Source organism: Rana temporaria, chromosome 4 (assembly GCF_905171775.1).
Source record: "Rana temporaria chromosome 4, aRanTem1.1, whole genome shotgun sequence".
NCBI classification, from domain to species: domain Eukaryota; kingdom Metazoa; phylum Chordata; class Amphibia; order Anura; family Ranidae; genus Rana; species Rana temporaria.
In genome coordinates this window covers 128627149-128642740 of record NC_053492.1, presented here as the reverse complement: position 1 = coordinate 128642740, position 15592 = coordinate 128627149, and positions in this window count along the sequence as shown.

Below are 15592 nucleotides of genomic sequence, written 5' to 3'. Positions count from 1 at the left end.
GTGTCCGTCAGACATGTTCGGTCGTCTGTACACAAAAGCAGCGTACAAAAACCCCGCGCATGCTCAGTCCAAATGAGGAGACGGGAGCGCTCGTTCAGGTAAAACTCGCGTTTCTTTGGGATATGGCACATTCGTCATTAGAAACCTTTTATTCTAGCAAGAGAACAATGTCTTAAAAAGGCGCACTAAACCACATTTTAAAGCCTCGTTTTCTTAATTCTTCTCTTGCTAGAATAACCCCGTTCTCTTGCTGATGCAATTTCAATAGAGTTGTCCCATACTGAAATGTCACATTTCTTGCTTGTGATGTAATCCTTTAATAATGTTTTCTATGCCAGACGTGTGTTTTGGTTGGTGGTCCTCCATAATTTAGAGTAGTCATTTTTGTAAAGGAATGTTCATTTTTTAATTTTTTTTTTTTGTTTCTAGTTATGTCACCATTTAAACTATTTTTTTTTTACATGTTTTTTTAATTTTTTTTTTTTTTTTTGGTGTTTCATTAGAGAATATTAAACCATGTTGGCACACCAAATGTACCCACCCCCCAAGGAGTGTGTCCTTTGTAAATTACCCATTGTATATTTATTAAAGGTTTGCTGCCTAATAATCCCCACAGTATATCAAACAATAGACATGTTTTCAAATGAAAGCAAAAGGCCTTTTATTCAGGCAAATGTCATCACAAAAAATAAAAAGAACGGCAGCACTAGAATAGATAGCAAACTATATGCAAACTTGCATTTCCAACATGGTGAAGGATAAACTTCCAAGCCTCAGGAGCCAAACACAAAAATATGAAGCAGCAGCACACAAACAAAGGAACCCAAACTGTGGTAGTACAAACAAGATGTCCTTTATGTGGAAGGAAATGGAAGGCAGAAAATCAACGTTTCCTCCTCTTTCCAGCCTTCCCTCCAGGCAGCCTTCCAGCGGATCGAACACGGGGTCTTGCAGGTGGGGTTGATGTGGCAGCAGGAGGATGGTGTTCCGCAAGCCGGGCCGGGTCACATAGCCCAGTGTCTGGGGTCAGCAGGCCCCTCTGCATCCACCAAAGGACCTGGTTCATCAGGGCCTTTGCCAGTCTTCTCTGGTCCTCCTCCCCTTCATTTAAATCATGGGCCAATGAGGCACTGAAGGCCTCTGTGGGGTTGAGGGGGGCCCTCATGATGGCGCTTGCCTCCTGGATCATGCGGAGGCTTGCCTCCTCCACAGGCCTCAACTGCCTCCTTCGGCCTGATGGCCTCACCTGGGGGGGAGAAGACTGGCTGGTGGTGGTTCTCCTGGCCGGGTGGACCTGCTGCAGGCCACTGGGCCCAGCCTCCTCCTGGCTGCCACTGACCCCGGCCTCCTCCTGGCTGCCACTGACCCCGGCCTCCTCCTGGCTGACACTGACCCCGGCCTCCTCCTGGCTGCCACTGACCCCGGCCTCCTCCTGGCTGACAGACACCTGAGGATCTGCCACCTCCTGGCTGATCTCTTCTTCCTGTGTGGAAAAAAAAAGAATTTTTTTACAATTTCGCTAAATAAAACCACACTCATTTTCATGTTTTTCGTTCAGTATTTTCTGTTCATTATTACTTGAATACACTCTACTTCTGACCCCTGCAGTTGTCATCCCTGACACCTATTTGTCTGTACACCTTTTTGTTTGCTTTTTTCCAGCTTGGTTTTTTTTTTACAATATCTAATCATTAATCCACCAAGAATTATTTACGCCATAAATATAGAGGAAACTACTATACCTCCTCATCGAAGGGTGGCAGATCTGCATCTCTGTCAGCCAGGCCCTCTTCCTCCGACTCTGCAGGGCTGTGGTCATCTGGGGAAGGTCCGCTGGAAGGTAGCATGGAGGAAAGGTTGGAAGAAAGACTGGACATCGTTTTCCTGCCTTCCATTTCGTCCCGCAAAAAAGCCATCTGTTTATAATACCACAGTTTGGGTTCCTTTGCTTGTCTTGCTGCTGCTCCAGATTTTTTGATTTTATTAGCTTTGTATGCTCTCCTGTATGTGCTTCTGAGGTTGGCAAGTTTATCCTTCACCATGTTGGCAGTGCATCCTGGCACCCAAGTTTGCATATAATTTGCTAGCTCTTCTAGTGCTGCCGCTCGTACCTCTTTATTGCAATATAACGAGTGTTTTGAATTCCACAGGATGGGCGTCTCCTGGTATTTTTGAAGTAAGGCCTCTATAGATTCCTTGCTTTGTAGGAGGTCCATTGCAATTTTAGCAAAATTATATTTCTTTTTGAGTCTAGATTACAAAAACATAAACCACAGAAACATAAATATTCCAAAGGATCAGCGTTGACCTTGATCTAATATGTGTCTTCAAATTTATTACCTATATCTAATTCCAAACACAGTCTCTCTTGTTTAAACAATGATTGGCAGCTCGGCCGCATTGCTTGTACCAAACATTGATTTGCTAGATGCAGAGCCATTGTTCACATTGCAGTAAATATTTTAAATATATTAAATTAAACAATGCTTACAAATGACAGTTTTCATCTAGGCACTCTTTCATGTGTAAATCTCATGCCCCTGACAATGGATGACATAAAAGACACTTCCTAATGACCTCTGTACAACCAACACTTGAACAATACTTTGCCTGATCTGAATACACCATTCAAAAACTTGTCAATGAGGTACAGCATTGTTCACATCTCTATTTTGTGAGGTGTCCAAAAGCATTTGGATACCAAAATAACATTGTGGTACCCCATAGACAGAATAGCTTAAAAAGGGTGCAACCAACAGCCCAAACCCCCATCCCATGTGTCTACATTTTCAAGGCCTCTGCTGATCACATTTTTAATTTCCTTACCTTCCTGTCTCTCGCTCCTCGTTTCTCACGCTCGCCTAATTACCGCGTAAGATGCGTAATCACGGCGTAAACCTTTTAAACACTCCGCGTATTTATGAAACCCCGCCCTCGTCACCTTTGCGAGGCCCCTAATCAATGAGTTTAGGAAATATGGCGTTAACTGTGTATGTTCTGGATGCGCTCGAAGATTCTCCGCGTAACGGACGTAAACACGTTGTTTGCATTCTCTACACTCCGCGTATGTATTAAACGCCGCCCTCTTCTCCGCCCATGGCGTAAGAATTCATCTTTTCCACGCCCATAATCTCTGTGGGAAAGGAAAGATGGCGATGTCACACGAGCGGGCACGATGCTCTCATGCCACAAGTGAAGGGACAGAGGCAGGGACGTCCCGATCAAGGAAAAGAAGATATAAAGCCACTAATATGCGGTTCCAGGAAATGGTGGAGTTAGTTTACATCATGCGAAAAAAGGACTATGATGGTGAATTAGGGCCATACAAGACCCCTAACCGCCGAAAGGCACATATTATGGACAAGGTGGCGAGGAGAATGCAGAGGATGTTTGGGATCACCAGGTCCAAGGAACAGCTGAGGAAACGCTGGTCAGACTTAAAATTGAGGGAGCCACATCAGATGAAGAAAATACTTAAAATTCTGCGTAAAAGTAAGTAAATATATATTGGGGTTGGGGGGGGGGGGGGTGGTGATTGTCTGCAATAATGTGTTGCCATGTATATTTCACCATCTGCCTCCTTGGCCAGCTTGTAATTTTAAAGACATGTTGTTATTTATTTTTTAGAACATAACTAACTACATATTTACAAACAGTGTTCTTAGTAAACAACGTAACATCACATAGTTTATCAGAAAGGCTCGGTTATTCCAGGAACAACACACCTGGACATGGCTCACTGGCCAAAAACTTTGTTTGTAAACATTGTGTAAAAGCTAGTTCTAGAAAAAAAAAGTATGAGAATGGGAAAGGCAAACAGGATTCATTCTAAAAATAGTGGTAAGAAAGCAGATGTTTTCACATCTGCAATGCAGAGCACCTGTGTCTCCCCAAATCAAAAATGGGTTTTGGTAGGGTCTCCCAGAAATACAGTTTAGGGGGGACATCCATGTGTGTCACTTTGCTAAAAAGGGGCAGGATCAGAGCTTGCCATATAGAAGTAATTGCAAAATGTAGGTTTGGTGAAAGATAAAAGTAACTAAATGAAAGCATCTTCTAAGCAATGTGTGCGATTTATGCTCTCCAATATCTGTGTGCTGATGAGTCTACATTTTTTTTGGTTTATTTCAGGGGAAAGAAGTCGCCAGCATTTGGAGGAGGCAGAGAGGGCCAGACAAGGCCAAAATCTGCCATCTCAACATGTGGAGGAGGAGGAGGATGTGGAAGGAGAGGAGGATGTGGAAGGAGAGGAGGATGTGGAAGGAGAGGAGGAAGGAAGAAAGGAGGAAGGAAGAGAGGAGGAAGAAGTAATTTTGGACTTAGAAGTCATAGCAGATGAAGGGCAAGTGGCGGAAGAACAATTTGGCGAATTGAAAGAAGGTGGATTGATGGATGAAGGAGGAGTCCAAGATGATGGGGAAGTGGTGGAAGAAGGAGGAGTGATTGAAGATGATGGGGAGGTGGTGGAAGAAGGAGGAGTGATAGAAGATGTCGAAGAGGTGGAAAGGAGAAGCCCATCAGGTCAGTGTCACCCTAGCTTGATTCAAAAAAACATATGTAGATAGGCCTCATTGAAAAATAATATTGTAAATGCCATTTTTTTTTTTTTGTTTTAGGGGAGGAGGATGGTGTGCCAATATTTTCACGTGCAAGTGCTGCTATAATTATTCAGCAGGTAATGGAGTGCAGCACTGAAATGCACAATATGCGTGAAAGGATGTTTCTCATGGAACAGAATGTAACAAATGTCCTTTTGGAATGCAGCACGGAAATGGACAATATGCGGCAAAGAATGATGGTGATCGAATCTAATTTTAAGAACATTATTGACATGATGGGCCGTGTCAAAGACTGAAACACCCCCCGCCCATCCCCCGCCCCCACAAACATTTTTACAGTTTGAATAATGAATACGCCAAAATTTGAAGATACACACACAGTGTGCCAACATGTGCTATCTGCCATCACAGAATATCTAATGTCTGTGCTTTGTGGGTCCAACCCCCTCCTCCATCCTCAAGTAGTTGAGAGGAAGGGTTTGCTCCCACAAAACACAGACATTGATCACCCATGATGTCAGATAGCACATGTGGCCATTTGTCTGTTGAACCAATGACATTTGGCGAGTTTGCACTGAATGTGTGTATCTTCCAATTTTGGCGTGTTCCAGTGTGAAAGCACACCATGACTGACTGCTGTTGTGAGTTTTTATATATTTGGAATTTGATTTTGTTACTTTTTGACCATGTTGAACATTTTGGGATACTATAAAGTTTAGACCATAAAGAATAAACAACGCCAAAAAATTTTTAAAATATATATATAGAATTATAAATCTCTCTAATCACTGAATTTAGTGAAGTAGAGATTTGACTCCAAATTCTCACCTAAAAATTTTCTTTTAGAAAAAAACACCAAAAAAAAAAAAAAGGGTTAAAAAATTATTGTTTTTTGTGCCTAAAAAATATGGGCCCAAAAAAATTTAAGGCGGTAAACACCCCACCAAATATAATCTATATATATATATATATGTAAACAATAAATCTAACTATATTTGAGGAAAAAAAAAGTGAACTTGTTAATAAATGTATAATCTGCATAATATTTTTGGTTGAATTACCTGAAAAAAAAAATAATTTTTAAAAAAATTTTGACGACTCCTAAGTACAAAAGCAGGGAGTAATGAAAAAAATATAAAATTATTTTTGGGGTCATGAACAAGCAAAAATTAAAAAAAATTGACCTCAACATTTACAAATGGAGTTGCTTCTTATTTCTAGACTCAATACCCTGTTTGTAGATGAGTGAATACTGTGCAAAATGTGGTTAGTTACTAAAAGTGGAGAAATCAATTATGCATTACAATTGAAGAAGTTAGTTAGAGAACCAGGAAGACAGAAAAAGAGAAAAAGCATTAATGACAAACAACTGTATAAAGTCCAATGGTCTAATTATTTATTATTTTTTAGAATATTCCTTTCTTTGGGGGCCGAATTAGAAAGAAATATGATCTGGCATAGCAATGGCCCCCCGACCCATGAAGTACTCAACATATTTGTCGCGTACCTCACGAGCTGATTGGGGGGCCAAGCCAGCGCGACCAGTGTCCAGCCCGGGAAGGGGATCTGAGGGTAGTCTTGCCTCAGAACCGATGTCGGGTAGGTACGTCTGGGAGTGCCTGCGTAAAAAGTTGTGCAAAATGCAGCAGGCAAATACAACGGTGTCCAATTTATATTCCGCCAGATGTATCGATGTCCTGAACAGGCGGAACCGGTTGGTGAGTATCCCAAAGGCATTCTCGACTACCCTCCGAGCCCTGGCCAACCGAAAATTAAACACACTCCTCTCTGAGGTGAGGGTCCTCTGGGGAAAAGGCCGCATGAGGTGAGGACCAAGCCCGAAAGCCTCGTCCGCTAGGAACACAAACGGAAGTCCTTCCACATTATCTTCATCTGGTGGCAATGCCAGACCACCAGCTTGGAGACGATCATAGAAATCAGTCCGTGCGAACACTCCCCCATCAGACATCCGGCCGTTCTTCCCCACGTCCACATATAGAAACTCATACTGTGCCGACACCACCGCCATCAACACAATACTATGATAACCCTTGTAATTATAATAGTACGACCCCGAGCGGGGTGGGGGCACAATGCGGACGTGTTTCCCATCTATTGCTCCACCGCAGTTTGGAAAATCACACCGCTGGGCAAATTGGGAAGCCACAGACTGCCATTCCTGTGGTGTGGAGGGTAGCTGTGGGGACAAACAAAATTAGAGATTTAGTACTTTGTAACAAATACATCCTACAAGCATCCTTGTGACAGTTCACAGTATTAAAATTGCATTAGAAAAATGTGCATGGAGAATTTGGGAAATGAAATATATAGGGCCACTTCATTAAGAGACTCCACAGCCCTCTGATGGGGACAATAAAAGTTTGAAGGGGGGGGGGCACAAAAACCAAAAAGTCCTGTTAGAAAAAATGGCAAGGTGGGTTTGTCCCTAGGATAGCATGCTGGACAGGTTAATATTGGGTAATGGACAAATATGCAGGTAGGCCAAGAATAAAACATGTAAAGCTGATATCAACATGCATAGGGAGAAAAGGTAACGTTAGTTAAACACACAGCATATCTGGGAAAATAAAAATAAAGTTAGTTGGACACATTATTAGAGCCAGGAAACTTACCTTAATATACTCCTCATGCATAACTTTGATGATGGCAGCACACGTGTCCGGTATGATGACCCCAAGCGCCTGCGGAGAGATGCCTGTCGAGAACTTGAGGTCCTGCAGGCTCCTCCCAGTCGCCAGGTACCGCAACGTGGCAATAAGCCTCTGCTCGGCCGTGATGGCTTGGCGCATCACAGTGTCCTGCCTCGTGATATAGGGGGACAGAAGATCCAGCAGACGGTTGAATACGGGGTCCGTCATGCGGAGAAAATTCCTAAAGTCATTAGGATTATTCTCCTGGAGTTCCCTAAGCAGAGGCATATGTGAGAACTGGTCACGCTGGCGCAACCAATTCTTGGTCCAGAAACGCCTCCGCCCCCTGTTTCTGGCCAAAGTACTGGACAAATGAACATATCCAGCAGCCATCCCATAAACAGCACCAACTCGCGAAAATTGACGCTGCTGCTCCATCATGGCTTCAAACCGGCCGGCTGGTCAGTCAAGAACACACTGAAACAGAAAGCACTCGCAAATCCAGCACTACCTGCGACAAACGCGTGACAAACAGATACGAGCGCACAGGATGCAACTGCTAAAGCAGAAACAACCTGCTTGCCTATAGCCGAATGACAACTACGTTACCGCAAGCACACGCACTGAACCCGTGAATACACGCTGTCAAAGCCTGGAGACCGAGAAGCGCGAATCAGCTCTAACCAAACCTTCACTAACACGAGCAAACACGTAACTAGCAAAAGAGGAACAGAGGGCGGCGCCATTAACTTTGGTCTTCCCCTTTATAGTGACGTCGTACGTAGTTTACGTGCACGCGTTCCGGTACGACGGGAATTTGGTCCGCTGGTGTGTACACGCCAGCGGAACAAAACACAAATCAGCCTTGTACGCCGGAAACTGTCGGGCAGACAGTTTCCAGCGCACAGATCCGGTCGTGAGTACAAGGCCTCAAGTTCAATGCTTCCGAGCATGCGTCGACTTGATTCTGAGCATGTATGGATTTTTGACCGATGGATTTCCCCACAGATAATCGTTTTTTTAACCATAAGAAAAATTTAAAACAGGTTCTATTTTTTTCACCGATGGGAAAAAAAACAATGGGGCCCACACACGATCGGTTCGTCCGATGAAAACGGTCCATCGGTCCTTTTTCATCAGACGAACCAATCGTGTGTACAGAGCATTACAGTTTTTTTTCTAAGATTTCCCTATATTTGGCTCCAAGCTGACCAGCTTCCCTGTCCCTGCTGAAGAAAACTATCTCCACAACATGATGCTGCCACCACCATGTTTCATGTGGGGACGGTGGGGATGGTGTGTTCAGGGTGATGGGCAGTGTTAGTTTTCTGCCACACATAGCATTTTGCTTTTAGGCCAAAAAGTTACATTTTGGTCTCATCTGAGCAGAGCATCTTCTTCCACATGTTTGTTGTGTCCCCCACATGGCTTCTCGCAAACTGCAAACAGGACTTCTCATGGCTTTCTTTTAACAATGGCTTTCTTCTTGCCACCCTTCCATAATAATAGTTGTCCTGTGGACAGATTTCCCCACCTGAGCTGTGGATCTCTGCTATAATTACTATTTTCCTGATTGAAAAAAAAAATGTTTTCCTCTGCTGCTTATAATAAAGAGTTGAATCGGATGAGCATAGGGTGTGGGCTGCTAGTGCCGTCTAACCCATAAATGGTCACCAAGAATAGAGATTTTGATTTGGACTTTTCTGCTGCTTATAAGCATGTGTGGATTGGCATGTGTCTGCTGTGTCTGAGGCCCCATACACACCATAGAATCTATCCGCAGATAAATCCCATCAAATGGGTTTCTGCGGATAGATTCTATGGTATGTACACTCCGTCGGATATTTTTCCGCGGATAAATCTCCCCTGGGATGGATTTCCAGCAGATGGATATTTGCTGACATGCTCAACAAATCCATCTGCTGGAATCCATTCCAACGGATGGATCCGCTCGTCTGTACAGACTTACCGGATCCATCCGTCCAAAGGGATTCCCCGCACGCGTCGTAATGATTTGACGCATGCGTGGAATTCCTTATATGACAGCGTCGCGCCCGTCGCCGCGTCATAATAGCGGCGACGGCGCGACACGTCATCGGCAGAGGATTTCAGCGCGGATTTCAATGCGATGGTGTGTACACGCCATCGCATAGAAATCTTCTGAAATCCTCGAGAGGATTTATCCGCGGATACGGTCCGCTGGACCGTATCTGCGGATAAATCCTCTCGTGTGTATGGGGCCTGATGGTAGATGGTCTTCTAATTCCCCATAATGATAATTTAAAAGTTTTTTAGTTTACTGTTTTATAATTACATATTTTTTTCACTCCACTTTGGCTTTGCAGCTTTCCACTTTAAATGTTTATAAAGTGGAGAGTATTTTGTCATTTAAATAGAATAAAATAATTTTAGGTACTGTACATATACTGAGTAACAGCATAAATGTTACCCACCTTTCCACGTTTGTTTGCTTCTAAAATGTCTCCCTTTGCCTGATCCAATCACCAATTGGTGATCGCTGGCATTAAGTGTACAGAGGTCTGTATTTATCTATTGGTATCTGTATTAAAATATTCTTTCAATAAAAAAAAAATGAATAAAGTAGGTTGGGATTTGATGAATTAAAGCAAGTAGTCATTTTACTGAATGTATTAGCTAGACACCTGTGATTATGTAAAAGAGCATGCTGTTGCAGAGGCTGCGGCACATTCTGTCTATATCTTGCAACATTTAAGCAGACTAAGAATGTATATTAAAAAAAATATCTTACTTTATGTATCTATTCTAAGCTGAATTAGAATGTCAGGTAACTGTGACATTTACGGACATGTTAAGGGTGATAACTGTTATGACACATGTAGTGTATCAGACAAGAGGCTTTATTTAGGTCATATTCAGCCATCCTGCTGTAACCATCCCTCCAGAGACTTCAGAACAGCTAGAGCTAATGCATTATTAAACAGCTGTATTTACAACGGCACATTAAGCCATTCCAATACACATGCTAATATTCTAAGAAATGCAAACACATATCCATTTGCATATATTCTACCATTACCTGTTGACACGACCAGTGTCATTGCTAATGTATAAAAAATGCTATTGTGGCAGGGGAGGGCAACTAGTATATTTTTTTTGTTTTCCAAAATGTTAGTTATAAATTAACAGATTTTTAGTCTTTAATTGAGCATCACATGATGCCAAATACCGTGAATTTTAAATAAAGAACTTTGAAGCACCCAGCACATACCCTCTTCTTCCCCCATCCTAGCACTGATCCCCACACCCCTCAATTCCCCCATGTGATTAATGGTGTGAACTGGCCCTGGGTCTTGGAGCCCAGTCCTGGAAAAAATTCTGCCATCTGTCTTCCTTAGCCCCCCTGGCAGGGGGGCAGTAGCGTGAGCACCTGGGGCCATTGCTTTGCATCTCTAGCGGGGTGCCCAGAGGCCATAATTGTGCCCTGTGTAGCACCCAGCAGCTCTTTAATTTGGGGTGTGTGGGAGAGTGGGTGAGAGGATACTGTATGTGCCAGGGGTGCTTTAGGAGTAGAGAGGACTTGTGCTGTTTCATATCCATCCCCCCTTCTAGCACAAGTCCCCTCTTCTCCCAAAATGCCCCCTAACACAAATCACAGTATTAATCTTTTTCCCTTCCCTGTCTGGCATGCAAGTTTCATCTATAGTGTGTGTATAATAATCACACAGACGCAGACCTCAGATGACCGCCACATGTACAGCGGTGTCTCTCCTCCTCCCCATCTCCTTCACTGGCAAGCAAGGTCTCAGGTTAATTCAGGAGATGTGGGATTCGGCGCCCTCTCCCAATTGGCTTTTTAAAAAACACTTTTTACCTATAACACGCACACATTATTTGCACTCTATTTTCAAGGGGAAAAAGTGTGTGTTATACACCGATCAATACGGTCTATTCTTCCTGGACCTCTTGCTAGTAGCAAAGGCAGAGAGGTATCCAGAGGAACCTCCGGCAATGACGTCACCTATGAACATTGGATACGGTATGATATTTAACCTCTTTACCACCGCGCTATAGACAAAACACGTCTACAGCGCGTGGAGTTATTCTGGGAGGACGTCCCTGGGACGTCCTCCCAGAATCCACCTCTCGCGCGCCCCCTGGGGCGCGCTCCCGGAATCATCTGTGAGCGCTGGGTCTAGAAGACCCGGCGCATCACAGATCGCGGTAAATTGCCAAATGACGGAGCGATCACTTGTAAACAAACCGGCGTCATGTGATGACGCCGGTTCCTCCCTCTCCTCTCTGTACCGATTGGTACAGTGTGAGAGGAGAGGGGGGAGAGCGGGTGGCAGCAGCAGCTGCTGTGGCTGGATCTGTGACAAATGCAGTCACAGATCCAGCCATCCATCCCTTCCTGTGCAATACTCTGCAATAACACCCATACTCTGCAATAACCCCCCATACTCTGCAATAACCCCCCCATACTCTGCAATAACCCCCCATACTCTGCAATAACCCCCCCTTACTCTGCAATAACCCCCTCATACTCTGCAATAACCCCCCCATACTCTGCAATAACCCCCATACTCTGCAATAACCCCCAATACTCTGCAATACTCCGCAATACCCCGCAATACCTGCCAATATGACAGAAACAAGATATATATTTTTTTTACATAATTTTCAGTGTTTTTTTCTTTTATAGCGCAAAAAATTAAAAACCCAGAGGTGATCAAATACCACCAAAAGAAAGCTCTATTTGTGGGAAAAAAGGACAAAGATTTCGGATGGGCACAATGTTGTATGACTGAGTAATTGTCATTCAAATTGTGAGAGCACCGAAAGCTGAAAATTGATCTGGTTAGGAAGGGGGTTTAAGTGCCCAGTGGTCAAGTGGTTAAACATTGATATGAGCCATGTGGCAAATCCATTCCACAGCCAACATACTAGACAGATGGTCTTAGTATTGCTGCACTCACTAAACATGAAGAATTACCTATTAATTGTTATATAATAAGTGTGAAAGTACTGAGAAAATCAAGAAATAGTAATGCATAATTAAAATTCTACATAACAGCTGAACCAAATGGTCCATTCCCCCTTCTGAATTTTAGCTGTCTGTTGGTGTGAAATGCAAACAACTGTGATGATAAAGATAAGATTTTTTTTTTTAAACATTTACATAATTTAATTATTATATTATTTTCAGAAATATTTAGCAACCCTGTGGAAACAATGCTTGACATAAATTATGAGTATGTTATCCCAACATTTTATATTCCTGATATGTGTCTGTTGTAACTTGTACTTGTGTTAAAAAGTATTCTGTTCTCTTTTGTATTGCTTCCTTTGTGTGAAATCCCTGATGATCCTGCCAATTTCCCACTTTCCTACCTCAAACTGACTACACAAGGCATGAGAGCACATCCATATCAGAGTGGTTGGTTTTCTGGCTGTGCTGAGCTGAGTCCTGTGCCTGTCCTCCAATGGCCAAGACTTGTGCTCACACTCCTGATGACAAGCCCTGCAGTCTCCACCTCAGTTTGGTAAGCCCCTTATACAGCTGAGAACAGAGGCATGTGATCAAAAAAGGTATTTATAATTGTTTATTTTTTATTTTTTTATTAACGGTATATATAAATGTTTTGCCTTGCATATCTATTTTTGCCAACTGACCTCCAGCAGGATTACCCCTTCATGACCAGACCATTTTTGCTATTCAGCACTGTGCTGCTTTAACTGGCAAATAGGTGGTCATGCAAAACTGAACCCAAATAAAATGTATCTATTTTTTTTCACACTAATAGAGCTTTCTTTTGGTGGTATCTGATCACCACTGGATTTTATTATTTTGCATTATATATATATATATATATATATATATATATATATATATATATATTCTGCTTTCTCCTATAAATCATATCCAATAAAATTGAATTTTTTCATAATGATGGACGCCTAACCGATAGGTCAAAACCGATCGTTAGTATGCAAAAGCATCGGTTAAAAACCCGCACATGCTCAGAATCAAGTCGACGCATGCTTGGAAGCATTGAACTTCGTTTTTTTCAGCACGTCGTTGTGTTTTACGTCACCGCGTTCTGACACGATCGTTTTTTTAACCTATGGTGTGTAGGCGTGACGGACCATCAGTCAGCTTCATCGGTTAACCTAAGACAACGTTGTCCTCTGGCTATCCTATCGTGTGTACGAGGCCTAAGTGTTGTTTGTTATTAGGGTTCAAATGCTAATGGGAGGTGTTGTGTTTTTTGGGGGAGTAAGATGAACACTACACCAGTCAAGGTTTGCAGTCATATTTTGATATCTAAAAAGGATCATCCACTAAAGAAATAAAATGTGCTTGGTGTAAGATCATCTTTTATTTGAGGCTTGAAAGCAGATGAAATGTTTGCTCTGCCTAAATTTGTCATTTCAGTTATAAGTTGGTCAGGTACTTGAATTGTCTGTTGACTTTTATGTTTGTTGTCATGCCTACCAGAGCAAGATATTTGCAACTGAATTATCAGGACTTTCACCCAAATCAGGCATTGAATTATTTTTTATAATTTACACTTTGAAGAACACAGCTTGAATGGGGAGACTTTTACTGCAGGAAGAGGTAGGCACCTTTTTATCAAGAGCAGACTAGAAAACTGTAGTGGTAAGCTCTCACCATGGATAATGTGATTGAAGAATGTAAGCCATCAGTGGGTCATTAAGCTCCCTAGCCATATACCTATAAAATATTACTTGAATGGACTGACATTTTAATGCAGTCAGAGCACAGCACAGCAAATGAATGTCAGTACACGTGTAAAATGTACAAGCATTTTGTCGAAATCAAATAAATTCTGAAGCTGAAAGTGTTAAGTACAAATAACAGGTATGTGTTGAATATGCATTTAAATTGTTCTTCTTAAGATACACAGAGATTAAACAAATCCTCCTACACAAGTTGTACCTGTTTATCTGCTGTATTCTCTTCTCTACAGCCATTCAAAGTTCAGAATTTCTAAAACCTGTCTGAGCTACCAGAAAATGGGGTAGAGATGTCAAATTACACACTGCAGAGCTCAGTGGGGAGAGCTCTGACAGATGATTGGAGGGAAGGGACAAACCCATTCTCACACAGCACAAAAGAACTGAGCTGAGGCTGTCAATCAGATTAAGCTCCCTCCCCTGTCACCTTTTTCTTCTTGGTGTCAGGAAAACTTGTCCAAAATAATTCACGCTGATAGCAGAGAAATGAAGCAGCAGACAGAAATTACACGTAGTTATCTCAATTGAGACATTATAGAAAGATGTACAGGGTGGGCCATTTATATGGATACACCAAAAACAAAAGTTGGATTTAAAATGGCCGAATTCAAAATGGCCGCCATGGTCACCACTAGGGTTGACCCGATACCGATACCAGTATCGGTATCGGGACCGATACTGAGCATTTGCCCCCGATGCCAGATCCGATACTACCCCCCCACCGCCGTCGCCGCAATGCCGCTGCATACTGCAACTCCCCCGCCGCCTAGTTAATCAGCATGCAGGGAACATTACAGATTTCATTTGAATAGCTGTCTGTTCCCCGCCGCGCCGCGTATAGACACTCCCCCTTGCTCGGGATTGGACGGGTGATCTGCACTTTGATAGACAGATCACCCGTCCAATCCCGAGCAAGGGGGAGTGTCGATACGCGGTGTAACGGACACATGCATGCTGCCGGGACAGTTATGATCTTCGTGCAGGGGGACTACAAGGAACTGCATGGCTTGTCACAAGTGGATGTACCACATTGTATTCTGAGCTCAAAGGGTTAATTGGACAAGTTTCTTTTCATTGTTGAATGCTAATGTTCCCTTCGCATAGATAATTAACTCTCTTTTGTGTGCAGGTAAACAGCCCCCCTGTGAGGTGTATGCTGATGGGGATTATGTGTGAGTGATAATTGTTTTAAAGGTTAATTGAATTCTATGTGCCTGGCCAGGAAATGTTAAGTGGGGTGAGGTGCCGAAGCGGCTAGAAACTGGCCAAGTGATTAATTCAAGGAGATGTCATTGTTCTTGTAACAGTTGTAACCAGATATAAGCAGATGAAATATGCCAAATAAAGTCAGTCTGCTTGACCCTTCAAACGTAGCACGTCTCGTTTCTTGGAAGGGCGTTCGATGGGATATACCGGCGGTACTTGCATATCGCAGCTTGCCAGGGAAAAGGACGTCTCCAACGGCTGAGACCCTCACACCAGTGGGTAGCCGTTACATTGGTTGGTAGCAGTGGGATGGTCCTTTTATCCAAAGAGCAAGTGCTGAATGGAGTCGCAGTACGCCAGGCTGAAAAGATCCACACTAAAAGATTTATTAGAGAGTCGTGGTAGGAGCGCCAGCAACAGACCACGGAGGGAGCT